Source organism: Astatotilapia calliptera, chromosome 20, assembly GCF_900246225.1.
Source record: "Astatotilapia calliptera chromosome 20, fAstCal1.2, whole genome shotgun sequence".
In the NCBI taxonomy this organism is placed as follows: Eukaryota; Metazoa; Chordata; class Actinopteri; order Cichliformes; family Cichlidae; genus Astatotilapia; species Astatotilapia calliptera.
In genome coordinates, this window is record NC_039321.1 from 25511392 (window position 1) to 25528536 (window position 17145).

A 17145-nucleotide genomic window follows, 5' to 3' on the forward strand; every position below is an offset into this window, starting at 1 on the left:
CTGCCATCATTAAACACACTCACACACACATCGAGATCAACCTGCTGCCATCTGCTCCACGCGCTCTGTACAATCCTTGCAGAATACATTATTCACTACAATACATCACATCACATTCCCTCAATGTCATAGCCTTGTGCTTGAGGAAGACTCTGTGTGTGTGTGTGTGTGTGTGTGTGTGTGTGTGTGTGTGTGTGTGTGTGTGTGTGTGTGTGTGTGTGTGTGTGTGTGTGTGTGTGTGTGTGTGTGAGAGAGAGAGAGAAGATTTGCTCTGTTATACGGTAGAGTGGTAGAGAAAATTAAAGACAGTTTTATTTGGCTTTTAGGTGAAACAAGACTGTCAGCAAAACTCGTGTCTGTTACTAGGCCAGATTAAAAATCCAGACAAGGATGTCAGTGTATGAAAGTGAAGGATAACAGCTACTGAGAAAGTGAGAGGAACTGACACATACAAGCAGGAGAGAGAGAGACAGAAGGCAGGAGTTTTTTTGTTACACACTAGGGTCTGCTTTCGTGAAGGACATTCCTCTCAGAGAGTTATCAGGTGTCAAAAGTATGATTTAGCATTTCTCCAAATGTAAGCACATTTTTCACAGTTCATTAATGTGTTTACATTATGCTTTATATCCCTGTTTTTACTGAAGGGGAAGTCGGGGTCGTACTGCGCGGTTTTATTCGATGTGGAGCAACTTTTGGTTTCTGAACTTAGTGGAGAGGAAGAGAGCGAACACTGGAATAAAGCGGCATTTATCTAATGGTCCACCAGTGGAAAATGACGGCACACACGCACAGTAGCTTGGACTTCAAGTCTCAGAGATGACGTAGTTGTATTTGACTTTGAGCAAAGACTTGGAAGAATGAATTCATGTTGGGTTTAGTCTGCTTTTGTTATTTGTTAATAAGAAAAATCCCAGTTTTATTTTTAATGCAGCGACTCTGCATTTGTATTATTTACTTTACTCCAATTGCTTCACTTGATTTCATTTGAAAGATAAATACAGAAACATCGATTACTTTTTTTTGTTGCTTGTTTACATTTTTGTCTTTTCTCCCTATCGTTTCTTATGCGCAAACCATGAACATGTTAATGCATGTGTGTCGCTATGTGCGGTGGCAGAGCGGAGGGAGGGAACAGCTGGCAGGCCCACACTCAACCACGTATTGACCTGTTTTGCATTCACCTGTTATTCAACCTAATGTTTCCACTTGGCTCTGCTGCAGCTGAGCTACAATTAACCTCGCTGTGCGCGCAAGGGAAGGAAGTCTTGAGTAATTTTTTTTCAAAGCAGTTTGTCAAACTTCCCCAAATGTCATTCTGCCCACTGTCTTAAAATTAATGTTTTTTACTTTAACTTTCCCACTCTGAAGAGAAGAGAGGCGAGACATCTAACCCTTCTGAGATCTACAGTAGCTATAAATGTGGCCTATATTCACACAGCGCTAAATTCTTTTCACTTGATGCACGTAATCTGATTGCAGATAATTAGCCTCTGAAAATGTTACTTGCCTTTCTAAACCTCATGAATGACAGAAAACGCTGCTGCATCCAACCCTTCCCTTATCTGCTCTTCACTCGGCTACTCCGCCTCCTCTCGCTTTTTTCCCACCCTCCATTTCCCCCTCCCTCCTCTTTTCCCAGATGCCCTCTCAGCTCTTGCTTGTGTTTGGGCTGCAACTGCGAGGGGTCACTGCCTGCCTTGTCTCACACGTGGAGCACTGAGAACGTGTGTGTGTGTGTGTGTGTGTGTGTGTGTGTGTGTGTGTGTGTGTGTGTGTGTGTGTGTGTGTGTGTGTGTGTGTGTGAAAGAAAGACAGCACACACTTGTCTATGGATAATTATATGAATGAGAGCGTAAGAACATCAAAAAAAAAGAAAGAAAGAAAAAGAAGTGTGTGAATTTAGCCTGATGTGTGTGCAGTTGAGCCTGAGTGCCTTTCCCACTGTGTGTGTTTCAAAGTGTTTCAATGTGTGTGTGTGTGTGTGTGTGTGTGAGTGCGTGCGCCTTGCGAGCTCAGTGCCAGGTCTCTCTAATGAGTCTGTCAGGCGCTGTTAGCGACGGCGTGCTCCCCTGGCTCAGCGCACTCCTACAGACACACTGTGATTAGCCGGGCCAACGGCACGCCACCGGGCCAGATTAAACACTCACCACGCCGCCAGGGAACACACACACACACACACACACACACAGACACACACATACACTCAGCACAGCACACATTAGAGCAAAGCATTACAGTTGCTCTCATAGACACCACACACAGACGTACTTAGATACACAGCTTCATCATCGTTGTTCCTATTAGTCTGCAACATGTACTTGCCCTCTAGAGCCAGGTGTGGATGCCACTGGAATTGAAAATTAATGTGAAATATAAACATAATACAAGCCACCTATGGCACAGGCAAGAACATGCTAGCATTTCATTAATCTCTGTGCTGCTATTGAATTCCTGTCTGCTGCTAATCTTGAACATCACTCAGAATTAAGGCCAACCCTTCTGGCACCAGCAGCTTTCAACATCTTCATTAAAGCGACATAATTCACTAATTACAGGTAATTACCCTTTAATGAACAGTCCAGATGAATGAGCAGATATGCAGAGGAGGAGCAGCCACGAGGAGATATCCTTTTTCATTCCTCTAGGCCAAGAGCGGACTCTGAATGACCGGGTCCTACGACTTCGATCAGAGACAGCGGCCTAGTGAGAACAGGCTCAGCTGACACATGTACACACTGCGACCACTCGTAGAAATGTAGACACACCTGCACTTGGCAACGTCTGCTGGTCAAAGGTTGCAGATGAACTGTGCGCAGATGACTCAATTTGAACACATTTTTTCCAGTTTTCGTGTCTGTCCCTCAGTCTGCCCGTATACCTATGGAAATTTACCCCTACGAGTAGTTTAGCTGTTGTTTATCTGAAGCAAATGTCATCTCCAATCTACTATTTAATGTAACACATTTTAAAGGACTGCTGTGCTTGCTAAGTTGATTTTATAAAATCATTGGTTCTTATCCCATGCCGTCAAATACTGCTGCTCTGTCAGATGCTGAACAGATAAACACAAGGTGTCCTTGGAGTGGAAATATTAGACACTGGGAGATAAGGGTCCTCTTTTAAAGAGTGATAAAAATCTGCACTAGGATGTTAGAGTCACCCAAAAGGCTCACTTTATTTTTACTCAGTGATTTGCTTTATTTTCCCACTTTGCATCTATTTCTAACTAAACACTAAAAACTACTCAGCTAGGTTTGGGCAGTTTAGGTTTAGGAGGACAGGGTTTTAGCTGAATTATCCCCTTGTGCAATTTCAACCCTCTGCATTGAAAGTGACTATGTAAATGTTATGCCAAGGGCTCGTTTACAAGCGTGGCCTGATCTCAGTACCAGCATAACCTGAGGAGTTCGTTGCTCCGAAGCCAAAGGACAACCTTGTGTGTATCTGTAAGTCGCCGGCACCGTATAATAGAGCAGAGTTCTGAATGGGCCGATTCAAGACAATGAAAGTGGCTGTTGGGTGACCTTATTAAAAACTCTTGTAAAATCGTACACTTTATAGTCACTTTACCCTTAAAGGATCTTTAAATTCACAAAGCAACGCTATTTTCTTCCAGTGTCCTCTGTACAGTGTGCAACTATGTTTTTGTCAATTGAATCACTGCAGACTAACCCTGTCATCGACCTGAGTGTGAAAAGCAGTGTTGAACCCAACATGAAATGTGGGTTTTCCCTGTGTCAATATTTAGCAGGACTATTACTGACACTGTTAAGAAGTGAGATGTATGACATATTTGAGGCTGTAATGTGTCTAAGTGAGCAGCTTTTCGAACAGTGAAGGTGTAGGAGGTGTAGACTGTAAAGTCAGAACAGAGCACTGCTCAATGTTCCTTTGTTGTTTAACTAGAGGAAACAAAATCTTTTTTTTCTTTCTGCCTCTCTCTCTCTGAAAAGGAACAAGCGAAAAATGAGATTGATCTAACAACTTGCCAACAGTTAAGTTTCTTATCTCGGGCTTGCAGAAGAAAGTCCCTACAAGAAGAATGTGCACCAATTTTCCTCTCTTTCTGATTCTTCTCCTCCCCCTCTTTTACCGTCTCTCGTGCCAAGTGGCCTATTTTTACCCCTCCATGTGGCATCTCAGGGTTTTCCTTGTCACCGCCACGTTTCCTGTCATCGTGTGTAGGTACAGTTGAACAGTGCAGTTACTGCAAAGGCCCTGACACTGACTGTTTCTCTGTCTTCTCAGATGTGGTCACAGATCTTTGTCTTCACATCCAATGCACTGCTGCCTTTTTTGTCTTTCACACCCTATAGTTTATTCATTTTGAAAAATCGCCTCTGTGCTGTGCTAGACTGTTCAGTTAAACCAGGAATATTGGTCTTTATCCTCAATTTGTTTGCCATACATTCATTTTTCTATCGTTTATCTGAGTTTGGGTCATGGAAGCAGCAGTTTAGGCAAAGATGTTCAGACCTACCTCGTCCTCCTCCATCATCTGTGGGGACACCGAGGCCAAATCAGCCGAGAGATATAATCTCTCCAGTGTGTCCAGGGTCTGCCCTAGGCCTACTCCCAGTAGGAAAGCCTTTAAAACCCCTCACCTAGGAGGCATCAAGCAGGCACCCTAGCCAGAAAAATGAACTACCTCAGCTGGCTACTTTTAGTGTGAAGGTGTAGTGTTTCTGCGTTGAGACCCACCCGAATGCCTCTAAGGGAGTGCCCAGCTATCCTTTGGAGGAACCTCATTTTTAACGCTTGTATCCGAAATCTCATTTTTTAGTCTGTACCCAGAGCTCGTGGACATAGGCGATGTTCAGAATCAGAATCAGAATCAGAAACTTTATTGTCATTGTCATGAGAACAACGAAATTAAGAATGGTCCCCGATCATTGCATCATCCCTAGCAATATCAAAATATAAATAAAACAATAAAATTCAATAAATAAAATAGATAGAATACTTAAAATACTAATAAGATATAACAGTAAAACATTCACATACATTCCCACACACATGCTTCAGACCGTGCATAGATTAACACAAGAGTGGCGTGATGGACATTTTTTTGTAGTATTCAGATGTGTTATTGCAGTTGGATAACAGCTGTGTTTGAGTCTATTAGTCCTTGCTCTGATTGCCCTGTACCGTCTGCCTGAGGGCAACAGTTCGAACAGGGAGTGGCCAGGATGTGAGGTGTCTTTTATGATGTTTTGGGCCTTTTTAAAACAGTGGGCGTTGTGTAGAACTTCCAGTGTGGGGAGAGGGCAGCCAGTGATCTTTTGGGCGGTGTTAATGATCCCTTGGAGTGCTTTCCTCTGAGCCCCTGTGCAGCTAGTGTACCAGATGCATATGCAGTAAGTTACGCCTGTAGATTGACTAGTAAATAAATAACTTTGCCTTCACACTCAGCTCTCTATTTACCACAACAGACCACCAATCCATTTGTCCACTCCTCTCACTCAAGACACTTAAACTCCCCCACTTGCAGAAGCAACTCCTCCCTCCCTGACCCGGATTGAGCACTCCCCTTTTCCAGCTAAAGATCGTGATCTCAGACGTGGAAGTACTAGAGAACCTAAATCCTTCGGTCTCAGGATTAGGATTAAAATATTTATATCACACAATGTATAGCCCACTTTGTTTACAATATAATCCAATCACTTGTGCTCAGACTATGAGGACCTTCTATCCTCATAGTCTAAAGCATGGGCCTATTTATCATATTGCCATATGCAACAACACAACACTGTGTTTCCTCTAGCAGAAATGTGCAGCATGTGATATACTGTACTGCGTGGCACAAAGGAATAATTGTGTTCTGGTCCTAGGAGAGTTGCAAGAGGAGAAATATCAACACAGGATGTATGGCTCCCAGCCTTATGAGACAATCCAGTTATGAGTGAGACCAGCTCATGGAGATTACAGCCATGTCCCAAAATACACAATATCCAGTGATTTGTAGACATTTACAGTGTACAAAGTGTCTAAACTGTTGGAAATTGCAGTCTCAAGAGTCGACCCATCAGTTATTTGGTTGATATGGTCTCATTCGAATAAGCAGTGGTCAACGGTCAGTGTTACTCTCACAAGGAGAAAAGTGCTACATCAACAACCTTTCAGGGTTGATCCATTGTTTTTGGAGGCAAGTGACTATGAGAAACTGGGTGTTTGTTTTTTAAATACTGTAGATTTTTAACTAATTGAAACCAGGTGAATGAAGCTGTTTTGTGTCTGCATTATGTTAAAGGAGATCACCAAAAAGTCAAACGTAAACTTTGTGACAGCTCAGATCACAGGAGCATCAGTTACAGCGAGACTGTTTTCTGTAGCTCTTATCCATATGGGCACGTGGTTTCAGTATGCTGTTAGACAAGCAGGCTGCAATGGTGACTTTGACACCAACAACAAATGCGCTTTGGGATAACATTTCGAAAGAATATAACTGATGCTGTGAATAACGTTTAAGTTGCAATGAATTTAGGTGAGCAGCTTTTTCGAACTGTGAACGTGCAGGGGGTGTTTGTTAATGTGATTTTCAGGATGTAAACTGCGCTGCCTGACCTTTATCACAGCAGTCTTTTTTTGGCTTTCTTCTGTATTTTCTTAAGTCAGCCCATATCATGTCATACTTTTTGAAGCATTTTGATACCACCCACCTGAATAACTTTTCTCTCTCCAAGGCAATTAAAGTTCAAACCATTCGAAATCAGATCCAGATGCACGTGAGCGACTAAATTTCCTCCACGAAACACAAATATACGTTATATACCGGTCAGACTCAAGATGGTAAACAATGAAATGCCAACAGACAGCCTGAAGTTAGCGGCCTTCTTTGTACTTCACGTCTCCTCTTGTGTGACACACACAGTGCCTCTTTTGTTCTGCCACTCACTGCTCGTGTTACAGTAGAGCTCTAATGCACACAGATCGATAGCATACTTTCCATTTCAACACGCTGAGCTGATGTTCGGACACACAGTTGGAATTGATCCTGTTCTGTCAACACGAAGTTTTAGGTCTGTATGTCTTCTTATGGAAAGTCTTTAAACGAAAAAAAAAGAAGCTACAATTCACAACTTCACATCTGCTTACAGCTTAATGTTGACATCTACATTAGGCATTCAAAAACGGCATTGCTGATGACATTTGGCAAGGTCGGTGGGGAAACAGAGCTGTGGAAACAACTCTACCCATCAACATCAAAACTGAACATGTGGCCCCCTCATATGAATAACATTTTAAAAAAAAAACCTTCTTTCCCACTCACAGAAATTTTATTATTGGAAGAAAAACACACTGAATCAAGTAAAACTTTTCCATAACAGCTGTGAATTGATATGACTATAAATACCCTAATAAAACCCTCAGTAAAGGCGTGTACACAAATCAGCCACAACGTTAAAACCATGTGCCTTTTTAGTGGTTTAGGTGATTTGCATCCAAACAGAAAAAAAAGTTGCTTTCAGAGGATCCCCCCTCACAGAGCAACTCTAACCCATATGGGCATGGTGGTTGGAGGTTGGATGCAACTCTTTTTTCTGGTGCATTCTGTGGAGGTTTGATCCATTGGAAGAGAGATCTGACACCTTGGCTGGGATTAAACCAAGTCTAAAGTCAGGATTAAACAGTGCTGTTAAAACCTGACTTTAGGTGGGTGGTACGGATCAAAAGTAGTATCCACATGAATGCCAGGGCGCAGTGTTTCACAAGAAAAAAAATGTATTCACTTCATCTGTTGGTGGTTTTAATGTTGTGGCTGACAAGTGCATATATATATATATATTTTTTTTTTTAAACACACAAAAAATGCAACATTAACAACAAAAACCCTGGTTTCAGGTAACCTGTCTGAAAAAGAAAACAAAAACCAAACCAGCAAAGAAAAAGTCAATTTCCTTCCCCTACAAGACGTCCAACCCATGCTAGCAGGGTTTTTCTGTTGTTTTTTTAACCACAAGTGAAAGGTGCAAAAACACCAAGCATATTTCAAGTAAGCTAAACTATTAACCTGTACTGGTAGTGTGCAAACTGCACACAGTCTGAAAATACTGTCTTCTGAAACCTTTACTGGCAAGAAGGTAGGCTTGCTGCTTACACTCCAACATGTACACCCTGACAGCCGGACTGCAAGCTTATCAATATTGAGATCACGGTTATTTGTTATTCACTGATTTCTACTGACAAAAGTGTTTTTATTGTGTCATGTAAACACTACGTTGCTTTTTAAATCCTTATGCAACAAAATCCGATGCATCTTGGAAGAAAAAAATTGCACCAAAACGTAACAAGAAATCAACAGGCAACCGCCTTCACCTTTACTTGTGCTAAATTAAGAAATAAATCTTTAAAGACAAATAAGGTGTTAGTCAGGCCTAAGTTAACCTGTTTATTCACCTTCATGTGTACCTGCATGATGGACGTGAGCAAAACTTCTAATAATAATAATAATGGATACTTTATTGATCCCCATGGGGAAATTACTTGTTTTTCTCTGCATTTGACCCATTCACTCAGTGAAGCAGTGGGCAGCCCACTAAGCAGGCGCCCGGGGAGCAGTGTGTAGGGACGGTACCTTGCTCAGGGGTACCTCAGGGTAGCCGTTAAGTGGATTCGAACCGCCGACCTTCCGATCATGGGGAGACCACTTTACCTACTGAGCTATCCCTAAAGCCACTTTAAGAAAATAACTGCATGAGTGGATAACATATCTTTCATCCATTCAGTTGACCATTTTCTCAAAGCCTTTGTTGCTCTCTGAGAATTTATTTCTGGCCACATGCGAATGGTTAGTGGTCATTTGGTATTTCTGAAATGGATCGATACCCTGACGTGCTGTACAGGCTTTTATGAACATCTCAGCTCACGTTTGATGATTCACCTTAGCAACCACCGCATTGTTTTTCTTGGCCTTGCACGCATTCATTATACAGTTTGTGGTGTAACTTCAGGTAGCTGAATGAGTTAGATGTGTTGCTTTGCAGTTCACACAAAGACCTATGGACTCTGCATGTCATTTGCTCTCGGTTGACATCACTTGCAACAAATCTAAAGTATTTCCAAACAGCAGCTGATGATCCACTTCAAGGGACAAGCTGTTGACCTTCTGCTGTGCCTAACGTTTGGATTTTGCTGTATAAATCAGTTTTTTTAATTAGTGTTACTCATCCAGACTAGTCAAGAAAACTTGCAGGGAAAGGTTATGATGCTCAGGCATCGATTTGCCTTTTCTTTGTGTTTTATTGTCAAATTTTCAATATTGCCCGATCATGTTCATTCAATTTTCTATCACACTCAAAATTGTACATGAGATAAACAATCTATTAATTTGAATAACTGCACAATCAACACATACCATATTACTGTACAGAAACAGAGGTGTTTATCCTAAGGTTTTGGGATAAATTAGTATGTTTCCTGTCTTTACATGTTATGTTACAAATAATTATTTGGGGGAAAACACCTTCCTGGAATCAAAACTTAAATGTCAAAGCATGCCACGTACATTAACAAGTCGCCACAGGCTGTACAGCATGTCATTGCACCTTTAGACTATTAAAATCTGTCTTTGAAGATCTCAGGTGGCTAATCTACACTGCTGTTTATTAAAAAAAAATAGCATCAGGAAACAAAAGAATGCGTGTCACTTCTTGGCTATAAATCATATAGTGGTCTTTTAAAATGATGCATTGTAGGAGGAAACACTTTAAATTTTTGAAGGTCTCTGCCCACACAACACAGTAGGTGCTTCTAAGACAAAGATAAAATGTTTTCGGTGATAACAATAAAGCAGCTTTTCTTGGTTCGATGAACCAAACCAGCAGTTTCTGAAAGGCAGAGATGGAGACAGAAACAGAGAAACAGAGAGCACTAATATCATTACCTTCTCTTCCTGGCATGAGAGAATATTCAACCAAAAAAAAAAGAAAAAGGAAAGAACAAAAATCAATCGCACATCCCACCATTTCATTTTCCATGTAATTAAATCATTTAAATGTTATAAACAACATGTAAACTCCATCAATGACTTTGAGCCATTTGCATTTTTAATCAGGCCAGATTAATTCTAATAAGCGTGCTGGGCTAAGGCGATGACAGAGCAGGCCTATTGTGTGTCTGTCACACTCATTTAATTCTGTCATTATGTCCCATATCCTATTATGATAATTGGCTTTTTATTCTCAATCAACAACCAGCCAAGGCTATTAAGCAGTAATCTCTGACTAGACCACATTTAACCTTAACCATGTTAGAAGTTTGCTACCTTAAAAACACGCGGCTGATAAAAGCGAAACACAAAAACAGTGCAATGCCTTAGGTTATTCAACCCTTCTAGTTGCTGTAAATGAAAAATGACTGTCAAGAAGCTGGATGTTGACACTTGGCATATGGTGTAAAGCAAACACATTAGGCAGAGGAAATAGGTATCACCATCTTCCCCCTAGAAAGTAACTAAGCAGAGAAGACGAATGTGTCTGATGTGTTCAGCCATTTCCTTTGCTGTCTCTCTGGGGAGTCACTTGAAAACCAAATCTCTTAAAAAAAACCTGCAGTTTAATTGAACAACACCACTGCAAACAAACAGGGGGAGACTTTAGCCATGGAGAGAACCAGAACGCCAAATATCCCAGATCTAAACCCTGAAACGAGCTCCAGAAAAATAAGCAACGGCAAAATATATGTCTTAACGATTCACCGCAGACAGACTGATAGCAGCTGTAAGGCAGAGCAGTGGGATTTCTTTTACTCTTGAACTTCATTCATTATTCATTTAGTTCTGAGTGCTTCCTTAGTCCCCTTGAAAGGAGAACCAAATAAAAATTAAGTGTAATTTCTGGCACTTGTTGCTGGTAGAAGAAAAGCTCTCAAATTTTCTCAACTGTCTGTGAATTCATTTTGCCCTCATGACCAAATGCCGGATACGGTACTATAGCTGTTCTATAACATGTCTAGCACCACGGTCTCCTGAAACTACATGTTCTATACAATAGCATTGCCTTGCAGAGCAAAGAACACCAAAGGCCACAAATAATGTGGGGCATTCATGCAAATATGTAGGGCAGAAAGTGCCAGTCACTTATAGTTACTACTCAGGACTTGAAGCAACCCACTTGTGGTCAGGTACATTTTCAGCCTAGTCACAATACTTCCTTGGTTAAGTTATGCTGCATTTCTTTGAAACAGTCAAACAGGAAATGTGCTTTTCAGCTGTCATTGACAGTTATCTGGCGGCCACAATATAATTGTAGAGTAATTAACTGCAATCTACCATTCTGGGAAATGGCGAACATGTAAACCATGGATATGATTTCCAGTCATCAAGGTTAACTCTTGCTTAAGATGGAAATTCATCTAAACCTGCTTAAATGATGAAAGTCTATTCATAATGTTTTTTTAAAGCTTGAAATTTCGGAAAGACATATGCATTTGTCATATTTTAGAACTCAGGTGTAATATTGACACATACAGACATAAATATTAATGCTACAACATAATTTCTAATTATTTTTTATTATGTTATTACCCTTTTGCATGACTATTTTTAGGTATGCTACCTCTCAGTTATTTCCTGTGTTCTTGTAATGTTATGTGTACCTGAGGTTGACTAACAAGCTTGGCTGAGCTTTAAAAAAAAGTCAATTTATCATACTTACCCATATAGTATTGAACACTTTTATTTATCTATGATATTGTCATTGGTTTTGTCAGGGGGCCAGCGTAACAATGGAAAAAGCTGCCGTCCAATCAGCGACTAAAACATTCACAGCAAACAATGCCAGGAAAGTGGTGGTGGTGGGGGGCTGGAAGGGCTTTGGTTCAACAGAAGCTGTGATGCAATTGACGGTTGGAACTTTAATGTTCACAGTGGCTTCTCTTTTCTTAACAAAATGCTTGTGCAGTCATCTCACTCATGTTCTTAATTCTAAAATTAGCCCTGGAGTACAGCAAGCTGTCGGTGCTGATTTAGTTAGACAGGTACAGCGAGAATGTATTAATTTTTTTCACAGGGGAGAAAAGTGCTTTTTGAGGTTTCAGTATGCCCCACTTTGCCTATATCCCTGCATTAGCGTCTTTTTGAGAAGCCACTTGACACCAGAAGAGATTTTTGAGAGATTTTCTCTAGTCCTGAAAGACAGATGCAAAAAAAACTAAAAAAGCATGGCTCTTTTCAACAGTCCAATAACATGTGCTCTGCTTTATTAAACAATGAAAGTCACACTTTCCCAACTCTCACTCGTTACTACTGTGAGCTATAACGAGCCTAAACTCTCTGCACAGCCGTTTCACACTCCCACAAGCAAATTCGCTTTTACCGCCCTAATGACTTAATAGACCATTCCATTTCACAGCCAGACCTCATGAAAGTGCCGTATGGGCTCATCATTTACATTTTACTCACTATTTATCTGTAAAGAAGACTTCATAAGTTGACTTTTGAGTAAACATAAGGTGAGTGTTACTATGGGGACGCGGCGTGTTCCTCTGTGCTCCGTGGGACTGTGGTCTGTTCCATTGTGGCAAGAGACAACAGCTGTCTTTACCTTTGGCAGGCAAACAGACTCATTAAGGGCAGCCATGTTTGTTTTTGTGCCCGATACCTAGCCCTAAGCAAACACTGCCATATCTCCACTCCACAGCCCTTGCAGTCTCAACATTTCCTTCCCTATTGTGAAGGGAGGCCCTGGCATGTTGAGCTTGCTCTATGTTTTTCTTTTTTTTCTTTTCCCCCCCCCCTACAAGCTTTAGCCAAGCTGCCAATTGCTCTCAAAGAATGCATGCTTAATTGAGAAATTTAGTCGAGGTTCGAGATGATGAAATGCAGAAATGTAAGTAGTACACTGCAGAGATGCTATGAATGTTGTGTATGCGTTATATACATAATGTATGTCATTATACTGCCTGATATCATATCTTCTGGTATGTCACAAGAAAGCTTTCTTTGTTTGTTGTGCCGTAGACGTGATAAAGGCGTCATTATTTGGTCTGCTCACAGCTAACAGTAAAATCTGCAGTGAAAGGTTTCATTCGCATATTTTCTCCCCTCTCAGCAATGTCTGCGGCTTGAGTGACAAGGCAGGTTGAATTCATAACGCTTTGACAAAAATTCCATTTAAGAGGGAAAATGGCATTGAATGTCATTCCATTACTGCAGATGGCAAACATGGGAACACTTTAACCCAGAAGGCATTCACATTAACTTATACAAAACAGCAGAGAGACTCTTTTTTGGGGCGCTCTCTCCTAATATATGTACAGTACTGGCGTATTTCCAGCCAGAGCATTTCAAGAGTAGTCCTCCAAAATGTACTCACTTATTTGATTTCATCCCTTTTCACCATTTGTCAAAGCCCAAAGTCACAATGCATTGTGAAATGACTTCTTAATGTGGAGTAATGAGGCTGTCATGGCAAAGCAGTCTCTGCTTGTTTGAGTTTGACTCATGTCGTAGATTCAATTAAATCAGCTGAAGTCAAGCTGGCCCCAGGCCAGATCGGTAATGCTTGACCTCATTCAAACAATGCTCAGACATATTGAAACAATAAGAGGAAGGGCCTTGAGTCAGTTGCAAAAGCAAACCCCACTAAAAAGCGATAAGGTAGAAAAATTACTGTGAAGTCACCAAAGTGTTTGAAAATGAAATAATCATGTAGGCATGCATCCTCGGGCCAGATCTGATGTATATTTCTGGATGTTGTTGGTGACAGACTTTTCACTTGTGTAAAATCTGACAGGACATGACGGCTGTTTTTGTATTTGGAGGCATGTTCTGTCATCAGAATCATGGATATAATGGATAAACGTCCATATGAAACATATTTAAAATAGAACAAACATAGAATTGTGGTAAATGCAATCTTAAGTTGTAAATAAAAGATAGAATATCTTTATCACCAAGTGTTCTGGTACTTCCTCCACCTGTAACTGAAAAGAAGATCGCTTTAGAGATAAACCCACCTAACAGGTTTTAAACACAGCTGGCCCATTTCTTCTTTTGGAGGTTTACTCGTCCTCAGAAGGCTAAACTGATTTATTTGGATGTTGAAATGCCTGGAATCTAAATCATGACACAAACACTCCCAAGGCTATGTAAACAACCTTTCCAGTTCCAATGCACACCCATGCTTTCTGAGCAATAACTTGAATGCCAAGGCAAGAAAGCATTTCTCACTTTTAAAGGGGTCTCCACTGTTACAGCTACTAAGAAGGGCGCTCCTCAACTTGTGCGGCTATCTTAGCCTCTGCTGTGAAAGCACACTCAATAATGTCACATTTAGCATTCCTCACATGCAAACGTAAAAGCACAGAACTGACAGTGATATCCTGAGGGCTATGTAGAATAAACAACAAAATGAGACAACAAAATCAAAAGGAAACATCTTGCTTTTCTCACTCTTGTTCCTCTATTTACTAGAGCAATAGCAGTTACAGTAAACAGAGCGCACAGTCACACACACACACACGCGCGCGCGCACATTAACTGCGTCTCGTTAAGCGTCATTCCCTCTGGCCTTTATTCCATTAGAAATTAAAACTCGGGACAATTAGTGGCAGATTGGTCTCAGCTCAGTACGCCATAGTCGCACTCTCAAGGCTTCAAGATGACTTAATTACCGGTGTGTCTGAAAACTGTGAGATGGCAACACACAGTGAATACCTGGAGCAACTGTCAGCCACAACAAGGTTGAATATGTGAAGAATGAACTTCTGCTATACACCTGAGAGAAAAAAGAAAGGACAATCATCCAGAGACAGAAGAGATGATTGTGAGCTTAACGGAATAAAGACACTTTTTTGTTTTGCTACAATTTGAGACTTACTTTAGTTTAGCATGATGTGAGTTAAGCACTGAAAAATTACAAACTACATAGAAAATGCACAACCCCGATAGTCTTTGATTATTTCTTGGGATGCCTCATAAGGGAGGGAAAAGGTCAAATGTCGGTGAGTTTATATTTCTCAAGGCACTCATTTCCTTATATAGGACATTTGGTATTTCACTCTTGAGTATTAGTTTGTCCTTTCCTCTGGATGGAAAGCTTTACTCACTGACGGGAATTACCATTTGTGCACATATTCCTTATACACTGAATATCAGCTGGTCACTCTTTAAGGTAGCAGTGCAGGTGTGTTTCCATGCAGACACTTCAGTAGTGCAGGCAAACCTAAATTAAATACGTGTGTCTCCATACTGTATGTTTCTGTGGATGTGAATATAGAAAGTGAGGTAATTTTTCCAAAGCCATGAAGGAACATCAACAATAAACTGGGATTTTTTTTTATGTGCTTCATCACTCTCCTTATGACAAGGACACAAAGCACATTTTTCTGTAATTGAACCAACCCTAGTTTATGTAACGACTGACCGTTCTGCCCTTCAAGCTATAGTGAGACTGAAAGAGCGATTTGATCGCTACATGTACTTGCTCTTGTCATGTGACACCATGTCCCATTATATTGTGATGTTGTCTCAGGAGGAGAGGAAATGAAATGCCTTGAAGCTATGTGGGAAACGTGCGTGTGTGTGTCCACGAGCATGCACATGGTGGGGCTTCAGAAGAAAAAGTGAGCAAGTACGAGTCTATCTGACCCCGTGCATGTATCTGCGTGTGGTCCTGGTATCAACTTGGCCTTACGTGTCTTAATTTTGGAACTTATCCATTCCTAATCATTGCCCATATTGGCAGTCTTTGTGAACAGTTTCATCCAAAATGTATCAAATGATTCTGTGAGACTGGCATCACGATCCCACACTTTAGGCATCAAACACCATGTTAGCCTTTAAATAAATAATACTGACAAACAGAAGAATAATCTGATGCTTTGAGGCTCGTGGGAGGATACTAAAAATATTAAAGAATTATCACTAGCACGGGGTATATTGACGTTAAAACTCCAGCAAGACTGAGAACCAATACAATCTCTAACTTCGCCCATAGCACAGGTTAGAAAATTACAACGATTTAAAATGGATGTTTGTATAGTCAGGGAATATCTAAATGATCCTGTAACTGAGTCTAAAGTCAAGGTCAAAGTTCTTTCAGACACAAACGTGCTTTGGTTTGACCCCTGGCTTCATAAGTCTAGATTCAATGTATCTCATGTTTACTTAATTTCACAGTTAAATAGCATTTCTTCTTCATTCACCTCTTTTCACTCACTTTGTGTTTATAAATCACTTTGCATTTAATCATTAGTTATCGTAAATCTCTTTCTCTCTTCCAGACTTTGTCTTTTGTCCCGTCTCCTTCCCCTCGAATGCCGGAGGTTTCTTCCTGTTAAAAGGGAGGTTTTCATTCCCAGTGTCACCAAATGCTTGCTCAAAGGGGGTCATCTAATTGGTACGGTTTTATTGTGCTTTGGCACAATATAAATTGAATTGAATAACGTGTCCTTTAACGTGTCTTGACACACTGGACTGCAGGGAGATTGCAGTCCTGTTGTAAAGTGTTGGTTTCTCAGTTTCTCCGATTTGCATTTACGCGTTCTTTCGCTTTGTTTTCACTAGATTTTTTTTTCTTTTGCTTTCACTCGCGGGTAGGGTTTAGGCATTAAAAGTACTTGTTTGGGCTTTGCAAAGAGACTGTGGTTTCAGTTAAAATATGCAACGTTAACCCTGGTGTTTGAAAATTTAAGCTTAAGCCTAAACAGTGTCTTGAATGTGATGCCAAGGGTCCTGAAAAGCTGGAAGTAACCCGGTGCATCAGAACACTAACACCTTGTGTATATCTGTGAGATGCAGAAAGCTGTGACAAAACAGCAGTATTTGACACCCCAGCGTCTGTGTGTGTGTGAATGGACTGGCCTGACCTGGATAAATGATTATTAGTGAGCCCTCCTATTGTGGCTGTGCATATTAATAACTCGAGTGCAACACATGTGGGTAACCACACATTACTAAAGTACTGTGACTTATTTGGGGGTGATTATACTGTCATTTCTACTCACAGCGAAAAGATTTGACGAGTTTTTAGCACACTTTCTTTAGTCACTCATTGAGCGCATACTGTAGGATGAGGTTTTGTCTGAGATACAGAGGCGATAAATGCATTTAGTTTCTATACAGTGGGTTTTATTTTGTTACTTTCATGTATTCTTAAATGTAATGGGGATTTTGAGCTCAAACCACAAGGCGTGAAAAAAAAA

The 17145-nt window shown here is 40.7% G+C and overlaps 1 protein-coding gene across 5 annotated transcripts in view; it reads right to left on the minus strand.

The window, feature by feature from the left end:
• Positions 1 to 17145, minus strand: part of LOC113012854 (TOX high mobility group box family member 2-like) — an 83196-nt gene that overhangs the window by 56569 nt on the left and 9482 nt on the right. Inside the window, exon 1 of one of the 5 annotated variants that reach the window (XM_026153247.1) lies at positions 2564 to 4820. The exons of the other annotated variants lie outside the window; for them this stretch is intronic. The gene's annotated coding sequence lies outside the window, so the exon portion shown is untranslated. Of the gene's footprint in view, positions 1 to 2563; positions 4821 to 17145 lie in introns of those variants that run through there. 5 annotated transcript variants of the gene reach the window in all.